The 9,043-nt window shown below is 40.2% G+C and overlaps 1 long non-coding RNA gene across 1 annotated transcript in view; it reads right to left on the bottom strand.

Annotated features, from left to right (window-relative positions):
* Positions 1-2,110: 2,110 nt before the first annotated feature.
* The window catches only part of LOC144588708 (uncharacterized), an 89,508-nt gene continuing 82,575 nt past the window's right edge, over positions 2,111-9,043 (bottom strand). Inside the window, exons 3-4 of the long non-coding RNA XR_013544385.1 lie at positions 7,339-7,390; positions 2,111-5,788 (exon numbers count right to left, since the gene is read on the bottom strand). This is a non-coding gene — a long non-coding RNA (uncharacterized LOC144588708). The remainder of the gene's footprint in view (positions 5,789-7,338; positions 7,391-9,043) is intronic.

The raw sequence follows: 9,043 nt of genomic DNA, 5'->3' as shown, positions 1-9,043 counted from the left end.
GAAATGCCCAGCCTACGTGCATCTCTAAGGGAAAGCCAACAACACATGCAAAAAAAATGTGCGCGCATGTACACACACGCATAGTGCCAACAGTAATATACATGTTGAGATCCAGTTCTAAAGAGGCAAGCTTCTGTTGGACAATTGCTATGGAATCTATGCATTTCAGTGAACATAATGTTTATTAATATGACCTTTTGATTTCCGATATATAGCATTCACCATCGGTAATACTTGGGTTGGCTGATAATACTGAGGGGTCTGAAAAATCAGCCAAGCATTATACTCATTCTTGTAGAAATCACAAGTCACCTGTGATGAAACTCAACTGTCTTTGCCATAATTTTGAAAGAACGTGTCATAATCCAGGGTCGTGGGGTGGGGGTGGGGAAGAAACACCACCAGGATTCATTGCTAATTAGGCAAAGGGATGAGGTGACGCAGATAGAACAATTTTGGTTGCCAGCGAATTCTTTGGGACTGCATGAATGGGTTGTATTTATTTATTTGAAATATTTATACCCTGCCTTTCTCCTCAAGGGGAACCCAAGGCAGCTCGCTAGGGGTAGCTACCTTGACATCACCCCCAAAAGAATAGAGGTAGAAATGAGCACCAGCCACTGGTTCGGACTGGGAAGCTGCAAAGACATGTTTGAGGGCTAAACGAATTGTCTCTAAACACATGCCTAAGCCAAAGAAGGCCAAAGAAGGTGCTGATTTGCAAAACATTGTATATATTCATTAAGATCAGTGGCGCCCGCCTCGGTGTTCTTGGACTGCAACTTTCAGAAGCCTTCTCATGATGTGCCCAAAAGTAGTTCAATCTCGTTTCAGCCTCTCTCTCTCTCTCTCTCTCTCTTTTTGGCCTCCAGAGACAGTTCAGACTTGATGAGCTCTAGGGCCTGCTTGTTCATCTTTCTGGCAGTCCAGGGTATCCACAAAGCTCTCCTCCAGCACTATATTTCAAACGAATTAATTTTTTCCCCATTCCCTTTCTTAACTGTCCCGCTTTCACACCCATACATGGTGATCGAATATACAAGAGCTGCGAATGATTTTGGTCTCCAGTGAAACATCCTTGCACTTGATGATCTTTTCTAATTCCTTCATTGCTGCCTTCCTCGACTCAGTCTTCTTCTGAATGAGGAACTATATTCTAACAAATCCTGGACATAATTCCAAGCTACAGTTAAATTTACAGCCAACCATTACCAGAAATGCTGACCAGAACATATCTTAGGGGCTGCTTTTGTTCTCGTCCTTCTTGCTTTAACTGGATTTCTTGTCTAGCAGAAAGAAGTCTTGAAACAGCAAAATTCACTTGGGGGAAAAAAAAGACAGCAGCCCCATGCAATGATTTTCAATCGTGTAGCGTGCTGTTCACCCCATGCAAAATTGTCCTTTTGAATGCACCTGCCTTTCAAGGAGGAGCTGAACGAAAAAAGAGAACCCACAATGTCCTTTAGTTTGTCTTTCATTGTGCAGCATGCACATGCTCTGGGTTGCGTGAACCCACACCACGTTAATCAATGTGCTGCCTTACAAAACAAGAGCAGAACTTATTGTGAACTCTCAGCTCCTTGCCAAGCTAATTAAGATTAATATTATAGGCCTTAGACTTGTTGTTGTTTAGTCATGTCTGACTCTTCATGACCCCCATGGACCAGAGCACGCCAGGCCCTCCTGTCTTCCACTGCCTCCCTTAGACTAGGTCAGATTATTTCTCCAACTTATTATTACTTACTTAGCTTGGCAGAACCAACCCAGAGTGCATGACACAGGTCCTTCACATTATATCCTTCCTGCTCTTTTAAGATGAAAAAGCACAGACCTGCAAATTTTAAAGGATTTGGCTTCCAAAGCAGAGCTTGAAAAATTGGCCCTTTTTGATAGCAACTCCCAATTCTGTAAAAGGCCAAAAGACTTTGGTTTGTGGGCCCAAGGAGCAGAACTTGGAAAAAGTTATTTTTCAGATCACTACTCGCCGTGTTGGCTGTGCAGTTCTGGGAGAAGTGGGTCCAAGCTCTGTAAAGTACACGGTTTGCTCTGTCATTGAGTTTCAGTCTTTCAAGCCAACGGGTGAACCTTTGTGAATTTTTTTTAATTCAAATTTTGACGTATTCAATTGGAAACCATGGAAAGAATTCTCACTGAACAAGAAGGGTCTCTGTGAATCAGACTGCTGTTTTTACAACCTCGCATGCTGCTGGAGAAGGCGTAGCTGGGAGGGACCTTTCTGGACTAGAGTGACTGTCAATCCATCCAGCGCTAACCAATGGTTCCCTCCTGCCTCTGAAATCAAAGCGAACCCTCCCTCTCTGCTGTATTTTCTTTCTCTTTCTTTATTTCCCCCCCCCCCCCCGTTGGAAACAGTCAATGAGTCTGTTGAAGCCTGTTTCTGAAAGCAGTCCTGTTTGTCAGTTTACTGTGTGATCTGCTAAACTGCAAGTAATGAAACCTTTTATTCTTTCTTCACACTAATATCTCAGAGTGAATTACTGAAACTGTTAAGTGCTAGTTAATGAGAAAAGGAGTGGACTAGTCAGGAAACCTGACGCTATTCTAGTCTGCGCAGCTAGAGGAATTTAGCCAGAAATCCAAAACTCTGTAACACAAAATGAGAGGATCAGTTCTTGACATATCCTAATATGCAAAGTTGCATGACATTTCTAAATTACAAACACTGCAAAATTCAAAATGTTAAAGGCAGAAGTTATATATGTATATAGTTGATCTTTTTTTCCCCCCTAGCAGAACTAGCATCCGCAGAGACCACATGGAGACCATTCTTGAACATGCTATGCACAAGCCATGTCTACAAAAACATATTTTCTGCCATGCTAAGCCTATGGATTACTGGCTTGGGTATTATTGGGGGGGGTAAAGGAGGGGGTTAAAAAAAGTTGCTAGGCAACCAGCCAGGCGTTGCTATGGCATTTCTGAGTAGAGAAGCTGGGCCAATCACAGCCAACAGCGAGCTAGCGAAGGCGTAAAACCTCTAAATTTAATGTCAGTGCAGACAGGAAGGGAAGCTGCTCAGGCATGTACGAGATGCTGATCGTGCGCTCACTAAATACGGACAACATGGCCCCCGTGATTAGGACCAGCACACTAATGAATATTCATTGGGCTGATTAAAGCAAAGTCAATTAGCTACTTGACTGCTCGATTTTTTTTTCCTTTTTGGCATCCCAAACTTGATTATATTCTTCTTTGCTTTTAACCATTTTGTGGCCACAGAGATATATTTTTCATTCTCTCCCCCACCCGTCTCCCTATTTGCTGATTATTATGGGTATTCTCCTTTTTTGTATGGGTTTTAGGTGTTGGTGTTTTTTTTTTAAACCACAATCACACATCCTATTCCAGGTTTTACAAGTATTTTTTTATCACACTACTAAATCCACTTCTTTTCTGTGTTTTACTACAGCCACCGGTAATCTGAAAAGGTCATGATCTTCATCATGTTTCTTTAAACAAAAAAGAACAAAGAGTAAGAAGTTTAAATTTCAGGCTATGGTATGTTTTCAGGGGGATGCATAAAAATATACATAAGCTTCTGATTGTTGGCTCACAAAAAAAATCCTCCATTTTATAAAACAGAGTAAGATGGAAAATGTAATAATATCTTTAAAACATAGTCCGATTAGCTTGTTAGCCACTATAACTACTGGTCTATTGTTTTTAATACTTCTAGAAAGATCCTTGTGTTCCATTCTTCCAACCACAAATTATTTTTCCCAGACATTCTCATGAAAGAAATTTAAATTAGAAGTACAGAAATAATATAGTTGCCTTGCTATCAGAATTAATAATTCCTGGCATTTTGTTAGCAACATACTAATAACTGTTAATATATTCTCCCAAAAAATTTAAATTATAATTACAGAAAGTAATGTGGTTGTCCTGCTTCCAAATTAACAATTCCTGGCCCTTTTGTTAATATGATGCTAATAACTATTAAAAATGCATTATATATTTTTGTATGTACCGGTATGCATTTCCTATTATTTTTCATGGCTTAAGCTGCAAATCTCAGATGTGTGTGTATTTCACATGGAATTTCTACTACCAAATGGAACTGAAAAGATGACAGATACTGCTTTAAGTAATTTTCAGTGTGGAAAATATTAATTGATATTAATATTAAAACAGAGTTAACAAATAGTCTGTAGTTTAAAAAAATGCTTCCTTAATAATTGCCCTTCGTCTTTAAAGAGCTAGCTCGTATATTAACATAGTGCATAAAACTGCCAAATGTCATGAAAAATTGTGTTTATTTTAGTGTATATCTATACCTCTCCTTCCGTACAATATTCATAACTTCAGAGACATTTTTAAAAAACAGTGTTTACTTGTTTTATCCTCTTTCTACTATCAGCTAGAAAGAAAGCACTCTAGATTTTGGGTTGGCTGAAGGAGGAGATATAGGTGAATCATTGCTGAGGGGGAATGAGAAATTTAAAATTATATACGTAAAAGAGAAAGAGGGAGGGAGGGAGGGAGGATGGAAGGAAGAGAGAGAGAATATAGCAAAAAGCAGAGGTGGCAACATATAAAACACCAAGAAATATTGTGCTAGTGTTTGGCTCTTATGTTAAAAAAATGTATTAAAATTATATTAATTCCACCCTATATATAAATGTTGACATTCTCAGTTAAAGGATGACAGATGCTGAAAATATTTGAAAAACATTTTTCCAAATTTTTAAGGAAGTATATAATTACTGACAGTCATATTTAAATGACTTTTTAACTCTGCATTTTCTATTTCTGGGTTTGGGGACTATCACAAAATCTTTCTAGGATTGTCTACATTTGCATGTGAATATCAACATTTGCCCAACATTGGACATGTAGTGTAACTACAGAGAGAGCGAGAGAGAGGCAGGCAGACAGACAGACAGCCATCACTATGGATACAACTGTTTTATGTTTAAACTGACCACCCCCCAGCAAATATATATATATATTTCAAGGTAACCTCTCACACCTTTTGAGACCTATGCTAGAATTTCAAACAATGTCCAAAAAAATATAAATCTCTGGACTCTTTACATTGCATGGATACGAGGGGAGGATCTTCTGATGTATAACATAAATTATATCTCACACAAAAGAACAATGAATATTACATCCACATTTATTATGAATTTCTTAAAAAGCTCAGACCTATACTTCCCTGCATTGTCAGATCTTCGTTCTGCTGTCAGCAGATTTTTTTTAAAAAGGGGACCTCATCATTGGTTCTACAACCGCTGATTAACAAGCGGGGTGGCCTTTTCTCTCTCTCCCCCCCCCTCGTTATCAAGTAAGGATAAAGGAGCAAAACACAAGAAAACCACCCCAAGGGTATTCCTTAGTACAGTACTCCATGTTATTTCAGAGGTTTACATGCCAGCCATCAAAGCAGACACCTGGTGGATATTCTGCATGTGTGTTTCTCCATGCAGGATCAGACCTTAGCATGCTTGCTTTATTTCATAAAACACAAAGGGATGTTGCAATTGTTCTAAATTCCAAAACAGAAAGCAAGCAAGCAAGCAAACCGTTAACTTGCCTCTTCTTAAATGGTTTCCATCTCAGACTAATGCTTGGGTTTCCTCTGGCATTACGGGTCACGTAATATCATGATCTTGCCTGGTAGGAAAAGCAGCAGCCATGTCAAAAGGTTGCGACTTGAGCTTGTTGTGAATCCTTCCTACGGAACAGGGATCCAAAGAGTATCTAGGTCATCGGTGCAGAAGGCGCTCGGCGATCTTTGCAGTCTGCTCAGGAGAGAAAAACCCTATAGCACAAAGAGGCCGGCATTAGAGTCACTTGAACATGGGAGGCCATGGCATTAACATGGAATGGTGGTGCAGGGTCAAGATTAAGACGCATTAACGATTTCATGCAAAGGGGGCTCTCTCAGCACCTGCTCGTTTTCTCAGCCTCTCTATTTTGACAGCATCAAACGTGCTTATAGCAGGAGGGTAGATTTATCTTCAGTACATATTTTTAAAACATGCATATTCCTTTTCTTGGAAAGATGGTTTGTCCTCAAACATTGTGGCTCTCAATCCAGCCCTCCCCATCACAAATACACAGAAGCCAGCAGTTTACCAACAAGCAAGCTTCATGCAGTGCATTTTTTTTAAACTATGAAGAAAAAGGGTCTCTCCCTGCTTATAAGAAGATTCGTATCCCCCTTTTGCCTCTGGTAAACAGGCTGGTTAGGTTGTTCTGTTGTTCCCCCAACCTGCAAAATCTATTTTAGGGAGTGTTATTTACTGATTTCGCTTTCATTTCATCCCAGATTATAACGCCTGGTTCATCACTTTCCCAAATCATACATTTCCGAAAGATATGCAGTGTTCAAGTAGCAAATCTACCTCTTGTTAATCAGAGGAATTTTTATTTTACTAAAAACAACAACAGACAGATGAGGAAATTAAGTCTGAGAGCCACAGCTTGATTCCTGAATTTAGACATCTGTCCCTGTCAATATATTGATGCATTAAGGTTAGCAGTATCAGCAAAACAGAGCAGTCCACAGTTTTCATTTCCCTGGGATAAAATCCCCACTGAAGTCCATGGGGTTGACATCTGAGTAGACATGTATAGGGCTACATGGTTAGTCTCAACTTTGGATTCTTTTCCTTTTGGTGATTTAATTCTGACTCATTGTTTGTTCTTGGGAAGTTCTTTCCAGTTGCTAGAAACTTTCAAATACACATTTGACAATGTCTAGGTTTTCAAACGTGTCTTCACCTTTTCACTTATTTTCAGCAGCAGCAGCAGCAACAAGAGCCACCTGAGTAACTGGAAAGAGCCAAATCTCATATTCCTTCATCCATCACTGAGACAAATAAACATCAAGGAAAGGGAGTGCAAGATCATGTGAAATGTGAAAATACATGTAGAGTGGATCAATATGAAAATTCACCCATTATAGATATATTTGGATGCCAAAACATGCCCATATGTTCGAAGAAACAGCAATATTCACTATCTAATATTTTCAGTGTTTGGAGTTTTTTTTTTCAGCTGCATTTCCCAGGATCCTCAGTCAAGTAGTTGGAGAATTCTAGCACTTGTGGTCCAAAAAAAATTGAATTTTTCCAAGCTCTGCATTTTCCCTCTACGACACCCAGTCTTTTGGAAGTTCTCCTGTGCAGTCCCTACTGGAACAAACTGAACCTACACAAGAATATGTGAAACTTCAGAAAACTGTATGTAAGGTACGTTCATGTCAAGGAGTAGAATTCTCATTAGAATGTCTCTTCTGTTTTGCAGAATTAGTGACTCTCTCTCTCTCTCGTAATTTGGGGGAGAATCTAGCAAGCATTCCCATACCTGCAGTCAAAAGGGGTGCAGTTCAGCAGGCACTCCACCATATAGTGTCCACCTAGAACAAGAAAAGGAAGAAAACTAAAGGTGGGTTAATACTCCATTTTAATCTGCATTTGATTCCATTCATGTTGCTTTCATACTAGCAATGCTAGGCACATGATACATGCAACCCTTTTTTCCCCAAGGGGATAATGTAAATAATAAGTGGCCCAGTCTAAACCAAGGGTTTACACCAAGACTACACTAAATTCAGGTCATGGTGGCACTGTTTGGTGAGTGATGACCTCACTAATATCAGCCTCTACCTGTTATTGGTATCCACAGAAGGATCATTTTTGGTTGCCATCCCTTTTTTTAAGCCTTGTGTGCATTGCCATGTCTGCACCTACCCATGGATAGGAAAGATGAAATGATGATGATGGTGATGATGACGACGACAACAACAACAACAATGACAATGATGACGATGGTTTGGCTAGTGGGTGTGAGGCTTAAAAATGGCAGGACACAAAAATGGGAAGAAAATATAAAGGAACAACCCCACCATAGAAAGGAAGAAATTGCAAGGAATGGGGGCAATGGAATGCTCTGGTTGGGAAACACTGCAGTGCCCACGTTGGAGTGGGAAACACTGCAGTCTTCTTCTAATCCTGTCCTCCAAGGCAGTTTCACACTGTGCCCACAGATCAGCTGCAAACTGAAGTTATTCCTGAAAATCAGTGGTACCTTCACAGTAGGAAAACCCAGAGCAAAGAGGATTTGCACTGGGTCATTCATGTACATCATGTGATGCTCCGATAGAGGACACAAAGCTGCCTTAATATAGATCCTTGGTGTCAATCCAGCCTAAAGGGCTTACGTCCATGTTTAATGGCAGGGCCAGTCTTCCCATTAGGCAGAATGAAGCAAGTGCTGTTGGCACTACAGTGGTGCCCTGCATAGCGACGATAATCCATTCCGAAAAATCGTCACTATGTGGATTCGTCGCTATGTGGGGCAAAAAAGCCCATAGGAACGCATTAAAACACATTTAATGCGTTCCTATGGGCAAAAAACTCACCGTTCTGCGGAAATCCTCCATGCGGCTGCCATTTTCGCTGCCTGGTAAGTGAGAAAAGGGCACGAAAACACAGCGGGCAGCCATTTTCTTTACCCGGCAGCCATTTTGGAACAGCCGATCAGCTGTTAAAAAGACATCGCTATGCGAAAATCGGTAAGCGAAACGCTTACCAATCATCGCAAAGCGATGTTTTACCATTAGAAACATTGCAATGTGATCGCTTTTGCGATCACAAAAAACACATTGTTATGCTGATTCGTTGTTAAACGAATCGCTTGTTATGTGGGGAACCACTGTATTTGGTATTTGGTCCTGGGTACAGAGCTTTCTGTTACTGAATAAAAATCATCACTCCACAGATTGGTAGTAGGGGCAATAGGAAAACTTACTCTGTTACACATTTTTATAGTTACTGTGGGATAAATGTTAGTTACAGAAGCTCTCACAGCTAGTCTCTTTCAAATGAAGATGCAAGAAAAGCGAAGTGACCTCAGAGAAGAAGGAGGAAGGTCAAGGGCCTGAAAATACCAATCTACATATAGATCTAAAAAAGACAACAAGACAAAAGCACTAGGGATAGGGTTTTTGCAATTCCATGATTCCCAACCCCAGATAATCCCCAGACAGACCTCTGAAACTGGGAGAAGA

Source organism: Pogona vitticeps, chromosome 4 (genome assembly GCF_051106095.1).
Source record: "Pogona vitticeps strain Pit_001003342236 chromosome 4, PviZW2.1, whole genome shotgun sequence".
Lineage (NCBI taxonomy): Eukaryota > Metazoa > Chordata > Lepidosauria > Squamata > Agamidae > Pogona > Pogona vitticeps.
The sequence above is the reverse complement of the archived record's forward strand: the minus strand, read 5'-3'. Positions and strand labels throughout refer to the sequence as shown.